This window comes from Equus caballus, chromosome 18 (genome assembly GCF_041296265.1).
Source record: "Equus caballus isolate H_3958 breed thoroughbred chromosome 18, TB-T2T, whole genome shotgun sequence".
NCBI lineage: Eukaryota > Metazoa > Chordata > Mammalia > Perissodactyla > Equidae > Equus > Equus caballus.
The window spans coordinates 51,316,678-51,340,219 of NC_091701.1; the positions used below are offsets into that span (position 1 = coordinate 51,316,678).

At 38.4% G+C, this 23,542-nt stretch overlaps 1 protein-coding gene across 3 annotated transcripts in view; it reads right to left on the reverse strand.

Moving 5' to 3' along the window:
* The window catches only part of METTL8 (methyltransferase 8, tRNA N3-cytidine), a 194,592-nt gene that overhangs the window by 87,595 nt on the left and 83,455 nt on the right, over nucleotides 1–23,542 (reverse strand). The gene's annotated exons all lie outside the window — the stretch shown is intronic.

A 23,542-nucleotide genomic window follows, 5' to 3' on the forward strand; every position in this document is an offset into this window, starting at 1 on the left:
TTTTTGAGGTTGTTTTTTAAAAAAATTTCTTTAAAATATAATTAAATGTTTAAAGTAAAAATAATAATACATTGTGGGGTTACAGTAAGTTATTATAATAAAAGTGAGTTCAGAGTAATGCTATGGGAATAACCTAAAGCTATGAAATTGGTTCAGAGCTGCAGGAGTTTTAACTAAAACTGCTTATTCCCTAAAAGAGTTGACAAAAGAAACATTTTTTAAAAACTCTTTTAGCATTAGCTTGATCACAAAGCAAGATGATTACGCTTCATCTGATCTTTTTTCTCCTTGTAACCTTACGATAGTGATATCCAGGCTCACAATTCCTCTGGGAACCAGACTCCATTTTTAATAAAGTCTGCTTGGGAGGACTGACTGGAGGGGCTCAGAGACCTGTCTTTACTAATTTCAAAAATAGTCATTTAAAATAAACTCAGGCTTAACTTCTGATACACTTGATAAGACTCCTTTTTGGATAAACTAGGAAGACGATGAGGCAGAAGTATCTCTTTGAAAGTTAAAGGCAGACATTTGGCTGGGGGGATCATATGGGCAAGCTAACTCTATGCCCTTTCTCAACCAACTTGAGGTAGAGGGACATGGGAAAAATTGGACACAATAGGCTGAGTTAAAGATGGAAAAGAGGGTTTGGGTTTGTAAGATGGTCTCGATATTCCCTTATTCCCACATATGCCTTTATTGGAAACACTACTTTGGGTCACTTTTTTATAACCTCATCTTATTTGTCTTTTTCCCAAAAATACTGGTCTTGCTTCCCCAAGTAGAAGGTAGACTTCCTGATGGTTGGAACCCCATTTTGGCCTCTCTGAAAGTACGCAACTACTTCACAGTTAGTATGGCAAAATGAATAAGGAGGAAAAGTGCTTTATATTTATGTAAACACAAAAGAGTTAAAAGTGACTGCCTGTAGGGATTGGACCTATGGGTTGGAGAGGAGCTGGGAAAAAAATCAGTTACCATTTGGTACCTGTTGGGGTTTTTTTCAGCTTTATTGAGGTATAATGAGAAATAACATTGTAAGATATTTAAAGTGTACATCACGATGATTTGATACATTATGAAAGGAGGTAATATGTTGCTGAGGAAAACAAGCAGGTAACAAGAGCATGTGTGGTGTAGAAAGATGAATATCAAGCTGAGTGATGTGATTTTAGATTTTTTTTCTTGTTTGCTCATTTGTATGCTGTACTTTCTTTACAAGATACATGCTTTATTTACAAAACTAGGAAAAAATTATAAAAGTATTTTTTTAAATTGAATGAAATTCTGGACTCTCCTTGAGAATTTGGACCTCAACAGCCTTTTCAAAATTCTCACCTGTCCTCAGTGGCTCAGGGGTGTTCTTTCCTGGGGAGAGGGATTCCCTCCAGTAGAAGAAAAGTCCATCTTCAAACAGCCTAGGCAGCTCTTGAAAGTACAAGGCCAAGGAATCCTCAAGAAACCAACACAGAAGTCTCAGCAACATTGCAAACAACCTAATGGTCCAACATTATGGGATTCTAAATGTAAATTATGGAACCTCCAGATAATTGGAATATTTGTAGTCATTAAAATCTGTTTATAAGAATATTTAATAAGATGAGAAAATGCTCAAAGTTTAACATTAAATTTAAAAAGTTATATGCAGTATTGTGCTATTTGAAAAGAGAATTATATACGTAATTTAATTTCTAAAACGAAATAGACCCAAATATTAATAAACGTTATCCCTGGGTGATAAAAATATGAATAATTTTGGCTTCTTTACCCCTTTTTCTATTTTCAAAAACTCCTACTATGACTTACTTTTATAATTAGAACACACACAATGTTATTATTACAATTATTTTTAAAGAAGCTGGCTCATAGGACTGGAAAGTGGTTCATTGCACAGGTTCTAAAGCTGACGGCTTGAGTGTACATCCTGGTTCTGCCAGGCCAGCAAGCCACTGTCCCTTTCTGTGCCTCCATTTCCTAATCTTAAAACAGAGAAAATGATAGCACCTACATAACATGGTGGTTGAAAGATTAAATGAGTTAATGCATAACAATATACTTATAGTGCCTGGCATATAGTAAGCGTTCCCTAAATTAATCTATTATGACTATTATTACTGTAGCTTGAAATTCCAGCCTCCTACCTATTTACAAGTTCAGAAGATTCAATAAAGGCTATTTTCTGAATATGATCACAGACCTCCACGACTCAGTGGGGCCTACATACAATATTTATTGCAAAAAACCCTAACCGTTTCCTCAAGGATCAAGTATTTAGCTTGCTGAATTAGGCAATGGAGGGCAAACTAGTTAGGATCCGATCTGTGGCTGCTCTTCCTCTTTCTCTGTGGCTTTAACGCTGCAGGTGAGATCACTGAATTACACCTGTTTATTCAAAGAATAGAAGGGTAAAGGAGCCCTCTACGAATTTTTCCTTGGTGGGTTCCAAATTTAGAGCTCCAACTCTCAGAGTTTGGTTCAATCCTGTGGTCTAAATTTGGGTGAAAAGATTCGAAGATCGCCCAGCTAATAAGGGGCAGATCTGGGGTTTGAACTTACGTCTATCCGGCTCCACACTTTAGTATTTAACTTGTATCTTATAATACCTTTCAACTGAAATAAGAAAAGCTCCAGGAAGGCCATTTTATCCATCAAAATCGAATAGTGGGACATAGAGAGGATCAGTTTGTTTCCCACTTCACATTCCTGAATGTCAGCCACATCAAACAAATCAAGATCCAGGATGGCATCAGTGCAAAGATCAGCTCCTGACTCTAAAACAGAGCATAGAGCAGAAGGGACCTACTTTCTTCATAAAACGGAGAATGAGTTATAAAAGAGGCCCCACGTGCACCATGAATTGGGCCAGAAATCTGTGTCCCAGTGACATTAACTCAGGGAAATCAATCTTCTCAGTTGATGCAACAACTCTAGGTGAATGCTCAGGAAGGGAGGGGTAACCTGGTGCTCTGAGAGCCTGGAGCTTCCCTAGCTCCTGCAGCACTTCCAGTCTGGGCTATCAATCCCTATCTGTCTGTCTGTCATCTATATCCCTGCCTGGCTGGTAGTGATCTCTTCCACACGTCTTGTTCCTGTTTAAAAACTAGAATGCTACCACCTGTGAAGCCTGCTCCCCTCTCTCTGGGGACAGCTAACCATTCCCTCCTCTACTGAGCTTACCCACTCTGGGTCTGTTCCTTCATGACATTGCTTGTCACACTGTGTATTGTTGTTCTCTGTTGTGTCACACTCCGATAACCCCTTAAAGTCAAAGATTACAACTTTCTTTTAGAGTTGATGGGAGAATAAATTGAGATGATGTAAGTGAAGTGATAGACTGTGTCTGGTACATAATAGATGCTCGATAAACGTTCTCCCACTTTGTCAGTTCTCCAATTTGTAGACCCAGCACTCAGTGCACTTCCTTCAAGGCCATGGTTACTAAACAGATTTTTCTTGAATAAATGAATGAGTAAATTAACAAATGCATTCCACCTTCTGCTTTGAGGGGAGGCATCACATCTTATACTGATCTGTATCTCCTTGAATATCTTTACTTTTATTTATGTCCTCTGAAATATCTGTAACAACTCTGGTCTGGTCACATGGCTAGGTGCAGAAAACAAATTGATTTATTTTCTGTTGTTGCAAAGGATATTAACTGAACATTGACCTCTGGGGCAGCTACAGGAAATATGTCTTCTCTCGTCTGTTTTATCATGAATGGCGTGAGATTGCCAGGGGTCTTATAGATAGAGCTTTTGGTCTCTCTAGTAAAACTTAAGCTTAACCCACTTGACAAGGAGAGGGCTGTTTTCCTTTCTTTATTTATAAACAGTTAATAACCTATATAAACTCTAGAAGAATAAGCCCTCCAAAAGTGAGAACCTTGATGAAATCCAAGTATTTACTGTTATGATCCCAAGCAAGGCCTAGAAAGTCTCCCTTATTTCCATATCCCCAGTGCCAGCCTGGTATTTGGTACTCAAAAACTATTTCTTTAATAAATGAAGTCCCTTTTAAGAAAATAAAGAGAAAGAAAGTGATGAACTCTACACTGTAATTTTGTGTTGGTGTGTGGCTTTAAAGCCACACAGTACAGAGGAGAGATGAAAAAATAATAATTAACATATCTGCACACAATTCCACAATTGTAAATGCATTTTCCCATATGTTATATAGTATTATTTACATAGCATTAATTGGGCACCTACTGTAGAATAGGTGATTTAAATACCATTGTGTCTAATCCTGAAAACAAATCTTGAAATGTTATGATAGCGTCCTTTTGACAGTTGGAAAAAACAAACTTACAGGGGCCAAAAGATTTGCCTAAGGCCACAGAATAATATTGATCAACCTCCCACCCCACTGAAATGTGACTTCACAGGGGCAGCATCTCCGGCACCTAGAACAGTACCTGGCATATAGTAGATGCTAAATAAATATGTGTTGAAGAGTGAACAAGGTTGACTGACTCCAAAGTCTTGATTCTTTCCATAACATCACTGTTACTCTGTAAAATGATCTTTTGAAGCATCCAGAGAATGTAGTACAGTTCTTTACACCCATGAGGAACTGAGATTCAGGGAGATGAAGTTAATTTGCCAACAGCTAACAAGAGTGGCTGGGCCACTTATTACACCAGAATCTGAAGTTTGAAATAGGGCTAGTCTTGTGGTGATGTCTAACCAGGCAGCTGCAACCTGACAGTAGTTACTTCATCATATAATTGTTTTTCTCCTAACCACATCACTTCAAATGGTCATGGGCCTTGAACTTTTCAAGGAAGAGATATTTTTCAATTAAACACCTTAAGGTTATACAGACATCATATATCTATATCTATATCTAAATCTATATCTATATCTATATATCTCAACTAGACTTTTTTCTTCTGTTTTTTAATTTTATTTTTAATACCGGAGAAAATGTCTATGCATATCCTACTGCTAATGTAAGTTAGCAGCTATGGTAATTCATACATCTATTTGCTAAGTACCCTACTGGGTATGTCCCTATGGTAGGTATAGTGTAAAGTAAGTAAATATATACACAAGTAAGAAAAAGTTTACAACATTCCATAGAGTATAAAAGAGCCATATAAAAGTAGATTATGAATATACCAAAGCCACAATCAAATGAACCTATTATTATCTGATATAATGCACAACGCAGGATTTATAGCTATATAGGTCAAGGACTAGCCCATCTCAATGTCATTCCTTCCTTGCTTTCAGGCTATTCTTCCTCTTTCTTTTTCATTTTCTCATACTCATATATCTCTTGGTATTTTGCCTGTTAATCTTTCCAAAGCATCAAAATCGGTGGAGACAAACCAGAGCCTATTCTGGCTACACCCACTCCAGGAATCCCCAAACCTAAGTCTCTGGCAACAGCTTGCAGACAAACCATACAAACTACTCCTGGTGAGGAAAGAAGTCACCGACCTCACCAGCAGCTCATGTGCTGATACAGCCGGAACAAAGGAGATTATATGTGGTCCTAATAGCCACATAGATAGGCCTTTTGCAGCTGACACACAAGTCCCTGGATTCTCACACTGTGTCTGCTATATGCCCTGGCAAAGCTCACTGGGGGACCCCGTGGAGTCCTGGAGCCATGTTTTCCTTGGTTATTCTTCCTCTCCATCTCCACACATAATAACGCCACATTGGACAATGAAAAACTTGGCAAAGTAAGAAAGAAGTCAAGCCTGGATGCCAGAGGTGGCTCCTGTCATTGGGAGGGATCTGTGTCTTCTCTGCCCTTCTCCCTCCTCCTCAGTGCACTTTTGCTCTCCCCTAATTTTTCCACCTTATACATCTTTTATTGTTTTCTAAATATAGACTTGCTAAAACCTCAGTGGAAAGACCATCTATTGAAACCAGAGTGATAGCAAGTAATGTGCCCAGCAGGCAAATCGCAAAACAAATAGAGGATGCACTCAGCATTTTTGCTTTGGCTGCACAAAAGAACCCAAATAAGGCTCCTGGAACATGGGTTGAGTAATCAAGTCCTTTTCCTGGGTGCACAACAGCACAGCTTTGGGAGATAACGAATTCAGCTAGTGTAATTGTACACCCGTCTAGAAGAGCAAAAGGAAGCACAAAGAGGAAAAAGGAAAGCGGGCCAAACTTTTAACTGCTTGCCCTCCTTCTGCACCTGCCATGACTTGCAAGCATAATATTGTGTCCCAGCTGGCCACTTGTCCTGAATTCTGAGACCCCAAGACACCCATTGCCCTTGGAATTAAAGAATTACAAATGGAATTTTTGCACCTGCAAATTAAAAAAAAGATAGTGAGATAACTTAGAAAAGATCCTTTGAAACATTCCTATCACCCTTGTCAGGCTGTGTTTTCTGCCCCTGGTGAATGCTAACCAGACATATGAGTAAGGACTCCTGAGGACCATTTGGCTATTTCACTGAAATTAATTTTGGTTCCTACAGATTAACCATAAAGATGTGCACCGGCTGCAGGTGTACCAAAGCCAGCGTTAGAAGCAAACCCAGCAAATTTTGTGGAGACAGTTAATGACTCCTGAAAAATTAATTTAAATTGAAATAGGATAAGAACATATGGAAAGAATCAATCATTCCCCATTTGAGTGAATATTATTTTAGCATGCATAGATTTCTGATTTAATTTTCTTTCTTTCCCTTAAGGGTCGGGATACATTCACACACTAAGTCTTTTTGCAAAAGAGACTTTTTTTTTCCCCAGGAAAAAGGAGATATGTGTTTCATAAATCTTTTTCCTTGTCTTATGCTGAAACATACATCTGGGGCTCCACAGACACTGACAAAAGCCCTTCCAGAAAACATAACTGTGTTCTCAGGGTAATTATGCTTTCCTAATGTCTGGACTTTGGCTCTGGCTTCCATTTAGAATAAGATCTGGGCCCACTTGCTATGCGTGTCCACATTAACTGGATGGTTTATAGAATTTAAATGTGAAATGAGAAGAAAGCACAAAGGCAATGGCAACAGAATGGCAACAGAATGGAAAATAAAAGAAAAATATTTTTCAAGTGTTTGGAAAGAAATGACTACATTAACAAAAATCCCACAGCCTCATGTTCACACTCTTGTACTCCTATTTCATGTGCAAAGCCATCTCCAAAGTTCGGCTCCAGTTTCTCTCAAGGGGAATAAAATAGAGGTAGGAACACCCATTTTAAGGGATGGGTTCCCAGAGCAGGAGTTACATCAAGATAGTCTCTTCTCCATAGACATTCTTCCAACACTATTTATAGTTTATTTACCTAAGTTATTTATAGTTTGTTCCAGAAAATATTTAAGGTAACATGGTTGATAAAAATCCTCATCCACATCAACCACGGATATTTACTGATATTTATTTACTGATATTTATTCATTCTTTATTCAACAAATATGGATTAAGATTGCTCTGTACCAGGTATTGGGTTAGGCACAAGGTAGGGGAGGACACAAAGAACAAAGCCAAGCCCCTGTTCTTGAGGACCACATAATCGAGGGATAAAACCGACACATAAACCTCTAAAGTTCAATATAGCAACAATGTTGATGCAAAATGATCTGATTTTCTTTCCTCTCTTTTCACTTTGGATTTATTTCCACATATATTTATTGGACATCTAATATGCGCCAGGCAGTATGCTAGGAATTGGGGATATAAATTTGGATACAAAAATCCAAAGAAGAATTTCAAAACAACATTCCACAATTCTAGGGACAGCAGGAAAAAAGTCAGACGATATCTATTTGTAACATCTGTGCCAATGGAGGTGGAATGGAGAATTCAGAAAACTGAAAAAAAATTATTCCTATGTGGCTTTGGAAGAGATTCTAAATTTTGTGGCGAGCAGGGGAACAGGGAGTGGTGAAGAACTAATGACTGTCTAATTCAACTTTCCTTAGGATAATGTTACAACTAATCCCTGTTCCCCGAGCATCCATCAGCTGGGGGCAGAAGGCTGGTGGAGAAGATTAAATCCAGATTCCAGTAGTCAGGGTTCAAACATTAATTGTACAAAATCCACAAAAGAGATCATCTGGAATTGGCTGTATAAATAATAAAAGGTAGGAAAAGAAAGGGAAATGAGGTGGCCAGAAAAGGAAGGTCTTGAGAGAAAAGGAAAGCTGGAGGAGAGTAAAATAAAAGACAAAATCAGATAGTAACAGACCAAAAGAATAGCACTCTTCCTCTGGCCTTGCTGACTAGAGTCCTGGTGTAAGCATTTAACCAATTGGCGTAACCAGTATGTGCTCCACCTGTCTAGCTAATTCCTAGGGACTGTGACTGTGTTCTGGTCATCTGTATCTCCAAACCTCAGCACAGTGCCTGGCCCAGAGTTGGCCTTCAGTAAGTGTTGATTAAACAGATAAGAAAGTGAATCAAGTGAAGGAGAAGATAGAAATAAACACGTCCAGGTATTCTGTAAATAGGAGGTTTTAGCTGCATCCCCTAAGTTTTGGTATGTTGTATCTTCATTTTCATCCATCTCAAAGTAGTTTCCGATTTCTTCTTTGATCTATTTGTTATTTAGGCATGTGTTATTTAATTTCCACATATTTGTGAGTTTTCCAGATTTTCCATAGGGAAATGATAATGTTAAACTGCCTCAGTATGGGAGGCCCAAGACAAATGTCATTTGGAGCAGACAGGAAGACACAAATTAGAGTAAACACAAGGTTTCCTGGTGATCTCTGCTCAGAATGAACTCATCTATATAAACCTGCCCTCCCGCTCTCCATCCAGAGAACATAGATATGCTCAGCAAGTGCATATTCTTCCAAATTATAGGTAAGTATATGTCCAATCACACTTAGTCCCAGACACAGAAAGGTGTGGCACATAGCAGAATCAGGATTCTGGTCAGGCCACACAGCACCATAGTTAAGAGCCAGAGGTTCAAATCCTATTCTGCCATTTTTTGGCTGTAGGTTCTTTGGCAAGGTACTTAATTTCTCTAGGTTTCAATTTCCTCATTTGTAAAATGAAGATAATAGTAGTACCTATCTTACGAGGTTATTGTAATAATAATAATTCACATAAAACACAGCACCATAGGAAGCTTTCAATAAATGTTAGCCAGTATTAGAATTAGCACTTTGGGGCCTAGAGTCTGAAGCTTTTAATATAAAAAATGCTGCTGTACTGCTGAGTTCCCACTGAGTAATAGAACTGGAGCCAGCCTTCTTGGCTTTGAATCCTGGCTCTATCATGTAACAGTCACGTGACCTTTATCAGATCATTTAACCTCTCTGTTCCTCAGTGTCCTCATCTCTAAAATGGGGTCAGAAAGACTCTCACAAGGTTATTGTGAGCAGATGAATTAAAATAGGTAAAGCTTGCACAACAGTGCCCCACCCATGCTAAGTAGGGACTTAGTCTCTGCACTGATGAGATTTAAATTTTTGTTAAGGAAACAGACAAAACCCAATAAAGAGACAATTAAACAAAAAACAGTTACAAATTGTGATAAGTGTTATGAAAGCTGAAATAGAGAATGAGGAGGGGAACCTAATTAAGATATTAGGTGGTCAGGAGAGCTGTTCTTGAGGAGGAAAGGAAGGATTGAGGAACACAATAATCTCAACCTTAACAAGAACTGAAGGAAAAACCTTATAGGCGTAGGGAACAGAAGATGCAATGGCCAGAAGTGTATTTCAAATAGAATTTCTAACAACATCTGCAATTGTAACATTCCTTAACATAAATATATCATGTTCACAGAAACATGTAACATGTAAAATGATATAACATGATGAGACATGAGAACATGGCCAAATACACATGCCTGAACTTTGCCTGGCATTTCACTGAGATATGGATATATGCTACAGTGATAAACTAATGCGTACAATTTTAGGTAAGTGAACATGTGTAGACCTGAATTTTTATAAAAGATTAATACAGACCTAAACCTTCCTAATTAATGATACATTTAAGACATCCAAATAAAAGTACAGAAGAGGCAGGAGGACTCTTATTTTGATGCTTGCACAAAAACAAATTTACCTGGCAGCACAAGTTGATGGTGACTTGTTTCCCATGTGTTAAAATTTTGATATATAACACATTTGGGCATGCATGTCGTGTGTTAGCAGAGTATTTTATTAAAAATTTTTTTAATTGTGGTAACATTTGTTAATAACACTATATAAATTTTGGGTGTACATCGTTAGATTTTGATTTCTGTGTAGATTATATCATGTTCACCACCCAAAGACTATTTACAATCTATCACCACACACATGTGCCTAATCACCCCTTTCGCCCTCCTCCCTCCCAGCTTCTCCTCTGGTAACCACCAATCTAATCTCTATCTTTATGTGTTTGCTGGTTATTGTTTTTATCCTTTATTTATGAGTGAGATCATACAGTATTTGATTTTCTCCCTCTGACTTATTTCGCTTAGCATAATACCCTCAAGGTTCATCCACGTTGTCACAAATGGCAGATTTCATCCTTTTATATAGACAAGTAGTATTCCATTGTGTATATATACCACATCTTCTTTATTCATTCATCCCTTGATGGGCAACTAGGTTGCTTCCAAGTCTTGGCTATTGTGAATCATGCTGCAATGAACATAAGGGTGCATATATCTTTATGCATTTGCGTTTTCATGTTCTTTGGATAAATACCCAGCAGTGGAATAACTGGATCGTATGGCAGTTCTATTGTTAATTTTTTGAGGAAATTCCATACTGTTTTCCATAGTGGCTGCACCAGTTTGCATTCCCACCAGTGAGATTTCCCTTTTCTCCACATCCTAGCACTTATTTCCTGTTTTGTTAATTATAGCCATTCTGATAGGTGTGAGTAATATCTCACTGTAGTTTTGATTTGCATTTCCCTCATAATTAGTCATGTTGAACATCTTTTCATGTGCCTGTTGGCTGAAATATCTGATCAGATCTGTTGTTAGTTTTTTTGTTGTTGAGATGTATGAATTCTTTATATATTTTGGATATTAACCCCTTATCAGATATATGGTTTGCAAATATCTTCTCCCAAGTGTTAGGTTGTCTTTTCATTTTGTTGATGGTTTCTTTTGCTGTGCAGAAGCTTTTTAGTCTGATGTAGTCCCATTTGTTTATTTTTTCTATTGTTTCCTTTGCCCAGTCAGACATGGTACTTGAAAATATACTGCTAAGACCGATGTCAATGAGCATCTACCTATGTTTTCTTCTAGAAGTTTCACGGTTTCAGGTCTTACATTCAAGTCTTTAATCCATTTTGAGTTAACTTTTGCGTATGGTGTAAGATAATGGTCTACTTTCATTCCTTGGTATGTGGCTGTCCAGTTTTCCCAATACCATGTATTGAAGAGACCTTCCTTTCTCCATTGTATGTTCTTGGCACCCTTGTCGAAAATTAGCTGTCCATAGATGTGTGGGTTTATTTCTGGGCTCTGAATTCTGTTCCACTGATCTGTGTGTCTGTTTTTGTGCCAGTACCATGCTGTTTTGATTACCATAGCTTTGTAGAATATTTTGAAATCAGGGAGTGTGATACCTTCAGCTTTGTTCTTTTTTCTCAGGATTTCTTTGGCTATTGGGGGTCTTTTGTTGTTCCACATAAATTTTAGGATTCTTTGCTCTATTTCCGTGAAAAATCTTGTTGGAACTTTGATGAGGATTGCAATGAATCTGTAGATTGCTTTATGAGGTATGGAAATTTTAACTATGTTAATTCTTCTAATCCAAGAAGATGGAATATCTTTCCATTTCTTTGTGTCTTCTTCAATTTCTTTCACAATGTTTTATAGCTTTCAGTGTATGGTTCTTCCACCTCTTTGGTGAAGTTTATTCCTGGGTATTTTATTTTTTTGTTGCAATTGTAAATGGGATTGTATTCTTAATTTCTCTTTCTGCTACTTTGTTGTTAGTGTATAGAAACTCAACTGATTTTTGTATGTTGATTTTGTATCCTGCAATTTTACGATATTCATTTATTATTTCTAAAAGTTTTTTGGTGGATTCTTTAGGGTTTTCTATAGATAAAATCATGTCATCTGCAAATAGGGACAGTTTTACTTCTTCCTTTCCAATCTGGATCCCTTTTATTTCTTTTTCTCTGGCTAGGACTTCCAAAACTATGTTAAATAAGAGTGGTGAAAGTAGGCATCCTTGTTTGATTCCTGTTCTTAGAGGCATAGCTTTCAGTTTTTCTCCATTGAGAATGATATTAACTGTGGGTTTGTCATATATGGCCTTTACTATGCTGAGGTACTTTCCTCCTATACCCATTTTATTCAGAGTTTTTACATAAATGGATGCTCTATCTTGTCAAATGCTTTCTCTGCATCTATTGAGATGATCATGTGATTTTTATTCTTCATTTTTTTAATGTGCTGTATCACGGTGATTGATTTGTGGATGTTGAACCATCCCTGCATCCCTGGAATAAATCCCAGTTGCTCATGGTATATGATCTTTTTAATGTATTGTTTTATTCGATTTGTTAGTATTTTGTTGAGGATTTTTGCATTGATATTCATCAGTGACTTTGGCCTGTAATTTCCTTTTTTTCTGTTGTCCTTGTCTGGTTTTGGTATCAGGATAATGTTGGCTTCATAGAGTGAGTTAGGAAGCTTCCCCTCCTCTTCAGTTTTTTGGAGGAGTTTGAGAAGGATAGGCATTAGGTCTTCTTTGAATATTTGGTAGAATTCACCAGGGAAGCTGTCTGGTCCTGGACTCTTTCTTTTTTGGGAGGTTTTTAATTACTGTTTCAATCTCCTTACTGGTCTATTCAAATTCTCTATTTCTTCTTGATTCAGTTTTGAAAGGTTGTACGATTCTAAGAATTTATCCATTTCTCCTAGATTATCCAATTTGTTGGCATATAGCTTTTCATAGTATTCTCTTATAATCTTCTGTATTTCTGAAGTGTCCATTGTAATCTCTCCTCTTTCATTTCTGATTTTATTTATTTGGGCCTTCTCGCTCTTTTTCTTGCTGAGTCTGGCTAAAAGTTTGTCAACTTTATTTCTCTTTTCAAAGAACCAGCTCCTAGTTTCATTGATTTTTTTCTATTGTTTTTAATCTCTATTTCATTTATTTCTGTTCTGATTTTTATTATTTCCTTTCTTCTACTGATTTTGGGCTGGCTTTGTTCTTCTTTTTCCACTTCTTCTAGGTGTACTGTTAGATTGTTTATTTGAGGTTTTTCTTGTTTGTTGAGGTAGGCCTGTATTGCTATAAATTTCCCTCTTAGGATCATTTTTGCTGTATCCCATAAATTTTGGCATTTCCTTTGTATGTAACTTGTTGCCTTTCTCTTGCAGCTTTTTGGATTCTCTCTTTAATTCTTGACACTTTAATTATAATGTGTCTTGGTGTGGGCCTCTTGGGTTATCTTGTTTGGTGCTCTCTGTGCTTCCTGTATCTGCATGTCTGTTTCCTTCCTTAGGTTAGAAAAGTTCTCAGGTATTATTTCTTAGAATAGATTCTCTAGCAGAGTACTTTAAATAGTTAGAAATATATGTATTTAAAACACAGGAAGAAATGTCTGTGGAACTTTTAAAGTAAATTAATTCAACTCTTGTGTCACAGAACAGTTTGAAAAGCACTGCTGCAAAAAGATCCCTGGTGGAAAAAAATTAATTTATCACTTCCTCCATTTTCTCCCCATTGGCTAGTTTTGTTTAATTCAATCACTTAACATTTATTGAGCCCTGTACTGGTTATTCTTCATCCCTGCCTCCTTTTCGCTCTGATCCATTCTCCACTATTCTCTGCACTGCTTAGAGCCCTGGGAGGTGAGAGGTGACCCTGAAGCACTGCATCATCCAGGATTCCTTGCTCTCTGGGTTTTGATTCCCTGGAGTCCAGGGGAGCACAGCAGGAGATCAAAGGTAGGTTCTCTCCCTGCTTGGGTTCCATGGTTTTCTGACAGTGACTAGGTCCCTCTATAATGAGAGCTCCTGCTAGGTGTTCCTTGAATGCCTCCCAGGGCTCACCAGCTCTTGTAACATCATTTCCTGCCCTTCTTTTATTTAGGCTAAGTGTAACAGCTTCCCTCTGTTGCTAGTCTCTTGGTGCTTCAGCATCTTCTGTGGATTTCCTTAACCTTAACCTGCCCATGCTTCTGTAAATCGTCCTTTGTTTAACACCAAGTCTATCTTCTTTTTTCTGCTAAGACTCTGACTTGAACAAACCTCTGTTATATTCTATACCAGTCTTGGCCAACAAAATGTAATGGGGGGGCCTGCCCAGTGGTGCAGCAGTTAAGTTCACATGTTCTGCTTCTCAGCAGCCCAGGGTTCACCGGTTCAGATCCTGGGTGCGGACATGGCACTGCTTGGCAAAAGCCATGCTGTGGCAGGCGTCCCACATATAAAGTAGAGGAAGATGGGCATGGACGTTAGCTCAGGCCCAGTCTTCCTCACCAAAAAGAGGAGGACTGGCAGTAGTTAACTCAGGGCTAATCTTCCTCAAAAAAAAAAGAGTAATGGGAATCACATATATAATTTTAAACTTCCTAGTAGTAATAAGAAACAGATAAAATTTTAATATATTTTATTTAACTCAATATATTCAAAATATTATCATTTTAATGTGTGACCAATGTAAACATTTCTTAGTGAGATATTTTTCATCTTCTTATCATACATCAAAATCCAATGTGTATTTTATACTTGCAGCATGTCTCAATTTGAACTGGTGACATTTCAGATGTTCAATAGCCACATGTAGCTGGTGGCTCCTGTACTGGACGGTGTAGTTCTAGATACAGTGTTAGGGCAGGAGATACAATGATGAAAAATACTGTCCCTACCACCATGGAGTTGACAGTCCAGTCAGAGAGATGGACAAGCAAACCATTACAAAACAATGTAGTAAATGCATAATTAGTGCTATGCACAAGATGCTATGGAAGTAGAGCTCTTTCTACTAGTGGGGTTTAGAGAGAGGGTATAATAGGTAACACTTGAGTGGATCCTGATGAGAGTGGGGGAGACAATGCAAGCAGATAGAGAATCTTCACCTTTCCATCTGCCCTAGCTATATCAGCTCTTCTCTGACTCTACACTTGAGATGGGCACCCTACCCACCTAGGGTACACTTGGATCTCCCTAGCTATTCTAGTCTAGGTTTGGATAGATCTCTGCAGTCTTAGCAGAGGCTCTGGGACAACAAGTTTTTGTTTGTTTGTTTGTTTTAAATTTTTATTTCCTCCCCATAGCCCCAGTACATACTTGTATATTCTAATTGTAGGTCCTTCTAGTTCTTCTATGCGAGCCTCCACCACAGCATGGCTACTGACAGACAAGTGGTGTGGTTCTGTGCCTGGGAATCAAATTTGTGCCTGGGTCGTCAAAGTGGAGTGCACCAAACTTTAACCACTAGGCCGTCAGGGCTGGCTCTGGGATGAGAGGTTTTCAAAGGACACTCAACTTGGAAATAATGGGGAGGGTGCTGGTGAGATACGTGTAAGAGAAGAATGCCTATAAACAGACACATTGAGAGAGCCTGGATCCATTTTCCTAAGGTAATGTGTATCTGGCCACTGATTGACTTAGTTGGCTCAGGTTCCTGGACACAAAGCCCAGCTTTATTTTCCCCATTGAATCTGTTTCCTTTGCTATGCAATAAGTGTTGTCACTGGACAGATATTAAAAATCAATGTTCCTATCCTTTGGAGAGGTTTCTTCTGTTGTTGTTGTTGTTTTTCATCTATTGTTATTGTATGAACCTCATTTCTCTAGTGGTTCCATGGACTTAAGGACCAATATCAACATCCCCAAAATCTGTGTCTCTCATATGAAAATCCTACCGCCTTTAGCCAAGTATGTCTGCCTTGTCCTATTTTAAAATGCAGACTCCCTATGGGACAGCTCAAAGAGTTCTTATTTCCTGTCTGAGAGGCACTGCTGGTCCTCTGCCCTTTGAAGGGAGGATATAACTTAAGATATTAAGGAATGGTCACATCTTTTCTGCCTCAACTTACCCTCTCGGCATACTTTGTTAGATGATTTTGGAAGACTCACCTGACTCTCCTGGAATCCACCAAATGTCTATCACAAAAGTATTTCACACATATACCAATGACAAAATAGAGCTCCCAGCTTACAAGCGTAGGGGCTCACGTGAGGTTCCTCTGATCCTCTTTAGCAAGTAATAAAGTACCCTACAGACTTCTTTGGTTGACTCCATAGTGCTTAATAGCTGGTGAGGTTTTTTAAGGATACCCAAACAGTTATGGGAGAGGAAAGGAGGATAACTATTCTTAGATACTAAAAAAGAAGTATGCACTTAACTCAGACAAACATTCTGGCGCCTTTCTGTATGAACAGAGCTCTGATTTCCAGGAGGCTGGAGAGCTATGGCTGTTTACATCCTTTGTCTGCAGTAGTCAGATGGTATATACTGCAACCTTATTTTCCTTGTCTCCTTCTTAAATCAACCATAAATCATTTTCAATGCTGAGCTTTCCACAAAAATTCCCTGTGGTTTTTTTCGGTCTCTCACTCCAACTATCACATTGCGATTCCCATTGGCAATAATGTCAGCATCTGTTCTCCATACCAGCACTATTTGCAAATACTTTGAGACCAAGTCCTTGATTACTCCTCAGAAGTTCAACTTCTGTTTCCTCAGAGCCAAAACACATACTGTATTATCCAGTTTAAATAGTTTCCAACCCTCATCTATTAAGTGGGCTTCTTCAGTTCCTCCCATTACTCATATTTTTTTACTGCTCTTTATCATTTTCCTTCAATTCCACTCACTGTAAAGAAGATTAACTTTAGTCTTGAACGTTGCTGGCTTTGCCATCCTGAGCTGCGTTTCCGTCCCTCCCTAAGGATCTCTTCCATCCACGATGTTGTGGACTCTAAGAGGTTCCTTTACTCCCAAAGGCAATTTATTGATGCCACCTTTTTGTTTTTCCTCTGAGTGGTCCAAGTTAGATCTCAGTATGCCAGGAATTAGGCAATGACTACACACAAAGAATCAATTACTCTTAAAGAGAAATTTCCATGGCTTACATCTGGCTTTCTTTCATCTCTATGGCTTAAAACATCCTCAGTTTTGTTTGCTTATAATGTGCATATACATACATTTCGGTTGTGGTTTTGTAAGTGAGTATATGTATGTGGTTTGATTTTGCTTTATGGTTTTGTTTATTGTTATTTTTCTAAATGACCTGGTTGAATAGTTCTTCAACAGAGCTGGGCGTGCCATTCTGAGCACTGTCCAGCAGTTAATATTTTTAGGAGCTGCCCCTTTGGCACAGACATTGTTTCTGGGCTTGTGAGAAAATACATACTCTTACACTCATGTGTCTGTGTACATGCAAGCAAAACTAACACAGAAATTAAAACAACAAACTGGGGGAAACACTTTACCAAACCCAGCAGACCAAAGGAGTCACACTGATATATAAAGAGCTCTCCTATGAATTAATCAAAGATACGTATGCATTTATACAAGGACTGGAAGAAATCATATAAATTGTAAAGAAAATCACTAATACCTATTAGATAACTAATACCAATGCTACTACTAGCACTAATACTAACATTTTTTGGAAGGTTCTCTGTGTGTCATATACTATTCTATATGCTTCACCTTTAGAAATCCATTCAATCCTTACAACAACTCTATAGATAGGTACTATTATTATCCTGTTTACAGAAAAGAAAACAGAGCCACAGAGAGGTTGAGTGACTCATCCACGGTTGCAACAGCCAGATAGATGGAAAAGGGCACAATGAGACAATTCATAGAAGATAAATTGAAATCACAAATGGAAAAATGTTCAAGATTGCTGGTAATAAATGTGCATTAAGACATTAAGTATTATTTCATATCACACGTTTGGTGAGGCTGTGGTTAAACTGTCATTCTCAGATATGATGGCAACAATGTAAATTAGTGTAAGCTTTTAGGAACGCCATTTGTCAATACTTAGAAACAACTGTAAAGAGGCTCCCTTTAACTCAGTAATCATATCCGTAGAAATTTGTTCAAAGAAAGTTATTCAAAAGAAAAGGTCAGGGCAGGCCCCGTGGCTGAGTGGTTAAATTTGCATGCTCCACTTTGGCGGCCCAGGACTTTGCTGGTTTGGATCCTGGGTGCAGAGCTAGCACTGCTCATCAAGCCATGCTGAGGCAGCGTCCCATACAGCAGAACCAGAAGGACCTACAACTAGAATGTTGGGTCTACAACTATGTACTGGGGGGCTTTGGGGAGAAAAAGGAGAAAAAAAAAGAAGTTTGCCAACAGATGTTAGCTCAGGTGCTCATCTTTAAAAAAAAAAGTCGTATAAATAAAAAGTTTGTTGCAGCATTCTTTATGTTAGCAAATACTGAAAGCAATCTAAATTTCCAAACATAGGAAATACTTAAGTAAACAATGTACATCAATGAAATGAAATATCATGTAGTCATTTAAACTATAATTATGAGTGATAGCGGTAATATAAAAAGTTATGTAACGTTAAGTGAAGTAAGCCAAATATAAAATTTTACCTATTTTATGGTTGCAATTATGTAAAATTATGTGTACATATGTTCAAGGACCAGAATGGAACATAAAATGAAAACACTGGAGATGTTAGGATGGCATAATTTTAAGTTCTTTTTTTTCTATTTTTAATTGCCTTTATTTCTGTTGTTTTCTATATGATGGCAAAACCAGGAGTTGGGAAAAAATAGAAGGTGCTGTTTTTGCCTTTTTTTTTGAGGAAGATTAGCCTTGAGCTAACATCCGCTGCCAATCCTCCTCTTTTTTGCTGAGGAAGATTGGCCCTGAGGTAACATCCGTGCCCATCTTCCTCTACTTTATATGTGGGATGCCTGCCACAGCATGGCTTGATAGGCAGTGTGTACATCCACACCCGGGATCTGAACTGGTGAAGCCTGGCTGCTGAAGTGGAATGTACAAACTTAACTGCTAAGCCACTGGGCCGGCCCTTGTAAAAAGCCTTTTGATAACACTTAATTTAGCTGAGAATTCATAGAATCATTGACTTTCAGATCTGGAAGGGACCTTATCAGACTCTTGGTACAACTTCCTAATTTTATAGATAAATACTCTGAGGCAGAAAAAGATTGACTTGCTCAATGACACATATTTAATTAGGAGCCAGAACTTTTACAGCCCCAAAATGACTCACAATCATTTTGGGTACATTTCTCCCAGAGAAATTAAATTGTTAGGATCCTATCTTGAAATATATCATGTTAATAAAAATGACTATTTTAGCCTAATTTTACTTTCTTATCTGCAACATCAAGTGCCTCCTTTCCCCACCTGAAATAAGCTTTATGCAAAACAAGAGCCCTGTCTAATTCTTGACTGTATAGTACACATCACACACATTTTTGGCATTTAAAAAATGTCAAAATATTTATAAAGAAGATGAGTATTTCAATAACAATGGGAAAACTGCTAGTTATTTTCCTGCAATGGTAAGAGCAGGAATTCAATTAAGATTTGATAAATCAATTAAATTGAATTTCACTTTCAAGCATTTTTAAAAAATGTTTTCCAACATGGACAGACTAAAAAATCTATTTAAACCTCTTAAAAACTGGTTTCTGGGATAGAAATGAAGACTATGGGTGAATACATAAATGCTTACATAAGCCTGCAGAGAAGCCCTCAGCTACTCTCCTGTGACCACAAAGGAATAGCATGTCTCAGGAAAAGTGAGACTCACCTGACAGGTGAAGCTCTCTACTCTTGAACCCACTTAGATTAGGACAGATTCTGGCTGGGCTCTCTGAAAGGACAGACGAAAAACGAAAAAACATGGGAAGAGGCTAAAGAAATTTTGGAAGTTGCAAATTGGTTGGGGATACCAAGTTGTCCCAGTTGTGGGAGGAGGTTGGTATGTCAAGCCCACAAGGCTGATTTGCAAGGAGCGTGTAAAACGACAACTTGAGGCCATAATATGCTCACTATTGGGATTCAAACATGCCTGGGCAGAGTGGCTTTAGCATAGTGAGTCTCTGGGGACATTAACAGAACAAAGCACCAGCAGCCAAAATGATAGTGATGGCTGCTCCCACCAGAACCCTATACCTGAGCCTTCAGCAGCAGCAGGAAACAGCACCAGCTTTGGCACTGGAATGGGAGCATGGCCCTCTCCTTGGGCGTGGAGGAAAGCCCCAGACACCATTTAACAGAAATTAAGAGAGCTGTTGAGACAATCTAAGGACTGAGGAAACAGAAAATAAGAGAAAAACAAGGAATAAAAGAGGAAGACTTTTAAGGAGAAATCGATTACACATACAATCTGTAGTTTCAGGTTAATATTTATATATTTAGGTTAAGAAACCTATTCAAATTTAACAATCTGACTCTGCTTTTTTACAGCTCTAAAGCAGTTCAAAATTCATGGAATTCTCCATGATATTTTCCTTTAAGTCACACTCAGTGGTTCTCAACCCTGGCTAAATATCAAAATCTCCGTGAGAATAAAACAGACACACTCAAATGCCTATAGCCCCCGTAGATGGATGAAATCAGAATCTGGTGGTGGGACCAATGAACCAAGGCATCAATATGTTTTAAGAGTTTCTCAGGTGCTTCTAATGAAAAGTCTAGGTAGAGATCCATCGTTCCAATGGGGACAGTTAGAAACTTTCTAGAACAGTTCTAGTTTTAGGGTGCATATGAATTAATGGGGGATCTGGTTAAAATGCAGATCTTGATCTGACAGGTCTAGGGTGGGGCCTGAGATTAAGAATTTTTAACAACCTCCTCTGGTGATGGTGATGCTGCTAATGTGCAAAGCACCTGAGTACAGAAAGGATCTAGGCAAACTAAGACAGGTGGTTAATTTCAGAATAGAGTGGGCAGAGATAATCAACTAACAAAATAAGGAACTTTTTAATAAAAAAGGGTGAATAGAAAGTGTATATGGCCTCTTTTTATACAACTAAAACTTTTAACCTGGTCACCTAATGTGAATATTCTTTAAAGTCAAGGAAATACTGAAATGGGTCGCATGGACCTTTCTTTATTGCCCCCTACCTCCCAGGTTTGCAATATGCGCCTTCTAGTCATGTCATATTTGTCCAGAAGGGCCTGCAGGGAGTGAAATTCCCTAGGACCAAGCTTTAGGCAGCGCAGTTGGAGGGATATTTGGTTTGAAATAGCAGGGAAGCTGAAGTAATAGGTAAGAAGATGAGAATGAACTCTGAATGGACATGCAAGATCAGAAAAAGGGAAATGAACACTTTGGTCAGAAGGCAGGAGGCTGGAGAGCTGGAATAAACGTAGTGCCTGCAATTCCAAACTAAGGCCCTCAACAAACGCTGGTGTTCTTTTATGTCGTGCCAGCACACTGTGGGGAGAGCCAAACCGAACACCTCTGCTTCAGGCCCTCTTCCCTTACCCATGTCCCAACCACCAGGGTTGGCAGAAGGGCTGAAACTTTTCTAGGTTTGCTTGTTGAAGGGTTGTGATGATCCTGGAGAATACTTAAGGGTGCAGATTATGAGAAGGTCCTGTGGTGATAGGAGCTCAGGATCTCTTGTACTTAACACCTTTCTCCTGGGACTGGGCAATGAGAGTGTATGCAAAATGCCAGGTCGAGTCCAAGTGGGCTGGGCATAGTGGGGAACAGCGGGAGACAGTGGTCTGTGTGACAAGTGGGTGGGAAGGGCAGAGAGTCAGAGATAGAACGCAAGCACATTCACGATTTTGGAAGGCCAGGTTGAACAAAAGGGCTGGTATTTTTTTTTAAATTGTGGTAAAATACATTTAACATAAAGTTTTCCATCTTAACCATTTTTAGTATACAGCTCAGTGGCATTAAGTACGTTCATTCATACTGTTGTGCTACCATCACTACCATCCATCCACAGAACTCTTTTCATCTTGCACAACTAAAACTCTGTATCTGTTAAACAATAACTTCCCATACTCCCTCTCCCCCAGCCCCTGGCAACCACTATTCTACTTTCTGTCTCTCTTAATTTGACTATTCTATGTATCTCAAATAAGTGGAATCATACTGCATATGTCCTTTTGTGATTGGCTCATTTCACTTAGCATAATGTCCTCAAGGTTCATCCATGTTGTAGCATGTGTCAGAATTTCCTTCCTTTTTAAGAATGAATAATATTCCTTTGTATTTATGTTACCATACTGTGTTTACCCATTCATCCACTGATGGACACTTGAGTTGCTTCCACCTTTTGATTATTACAAATAATGCTGCTATGGATATGGATGTACAAATATCTCTTTGGGTCCCTACTTTCAATTCTTTTGGATATATATCCATAAGTGAGATCACTGGATCTTACAGTACTCTATTTTTAATTTTTTTTGGAACCACCATACTGTTTTCCACTGGTGCTGCACTATTTTACATTCTCATTAACCATGTACAAATGTTCCAATTTCTCCACATCCTCAGCAACCCTTCTTATTTTCTGTTTTTTGATAGTAGCCATCCTAAATGGGTGTGAGGTGCTATCCCACTGTGGTTTTGATTAGTGATGTTGAACATCTTTTGATATGCTTACTGGCCATTTGTATGTCTTTGGAGAAATGTTTAAGTCCTTTGCTCATGTTTTTAATTGGTTTGTTTGTTGCTGAGTTGTAGGAGTTCTTTATATATTCTGGATATTAACCCCTTTTCAAATATATGATTTCTCTTGTTCTGTGGGTTGCTTTTTCACTCTGTTGATTTTGTCCTTTGATGTACAAAAGTTTTTAATTTCGATATAGTCCAACTGATCTGTTTTCTCTTTTGTTGCCATGCTTTTGGTGTCATATTTTAAGAAACCATTGCTAAATCCCATGTCATGAAGCTTCCCCCTATGTTTTCTTGTAAGAGTTTTGTCTTACATTTAAATTTTTGATCTATTTCAAGTTAATTTTCTATGTGGTATAAAGTAACTGTTAAACTTAATTCTTTTGCATGTGGATACCCAGTTTTCCCAATACAGTTTATTGAAAAGACTGTCCTTTCCCCATTGAATGGTCTTGGCACCCTTTTCAAAAATCATTTGCCCATATATGCAAGGGTTTATTTCTGGGCTCCACAGGGGCTAGTATTTGAGTTTACCTGAGGATCAAGTGATGACTGTGACAAGAGGTGAGCCAGATCAGGTTCCTTGCTTGGATGACCAATTCAGATGAATGGTGCCTGATGCATGAGGTGACGCTTTGTAGCACTATTAGGGGGAGTCTTGCTGATCTCTTGAAGGCAGCACAGATCTCATCTCAATTGTGACCAGTTGGATGGACTATGGTGAGAGGTGCTGAGAGGCGCTGAGAGGTATTATGAGTGGAAGCCCTAAATGCTGTGACAGGAAGAGATCTGTGTAGAGGTACGGGCAGCATTATTAAAAGTGACCTTGGACATCAAAGGATATGTGATGCAAGGGCTACACTTTGAGGACTTGTTTCACATGCTTTGTTTGGTTTTTGCTGGGTAGCATATGACTAGATTTATTCATGGAGAACCTTGAAAAAGTTCTCAAAAATGAGGATGCCAATTGATAAGATGGAGTTGGGTAGACTTTGGTAGTCAAATGGTGGAGGTCAGCTAGAGCGAAGAGATTTAAGTAGGAGATAC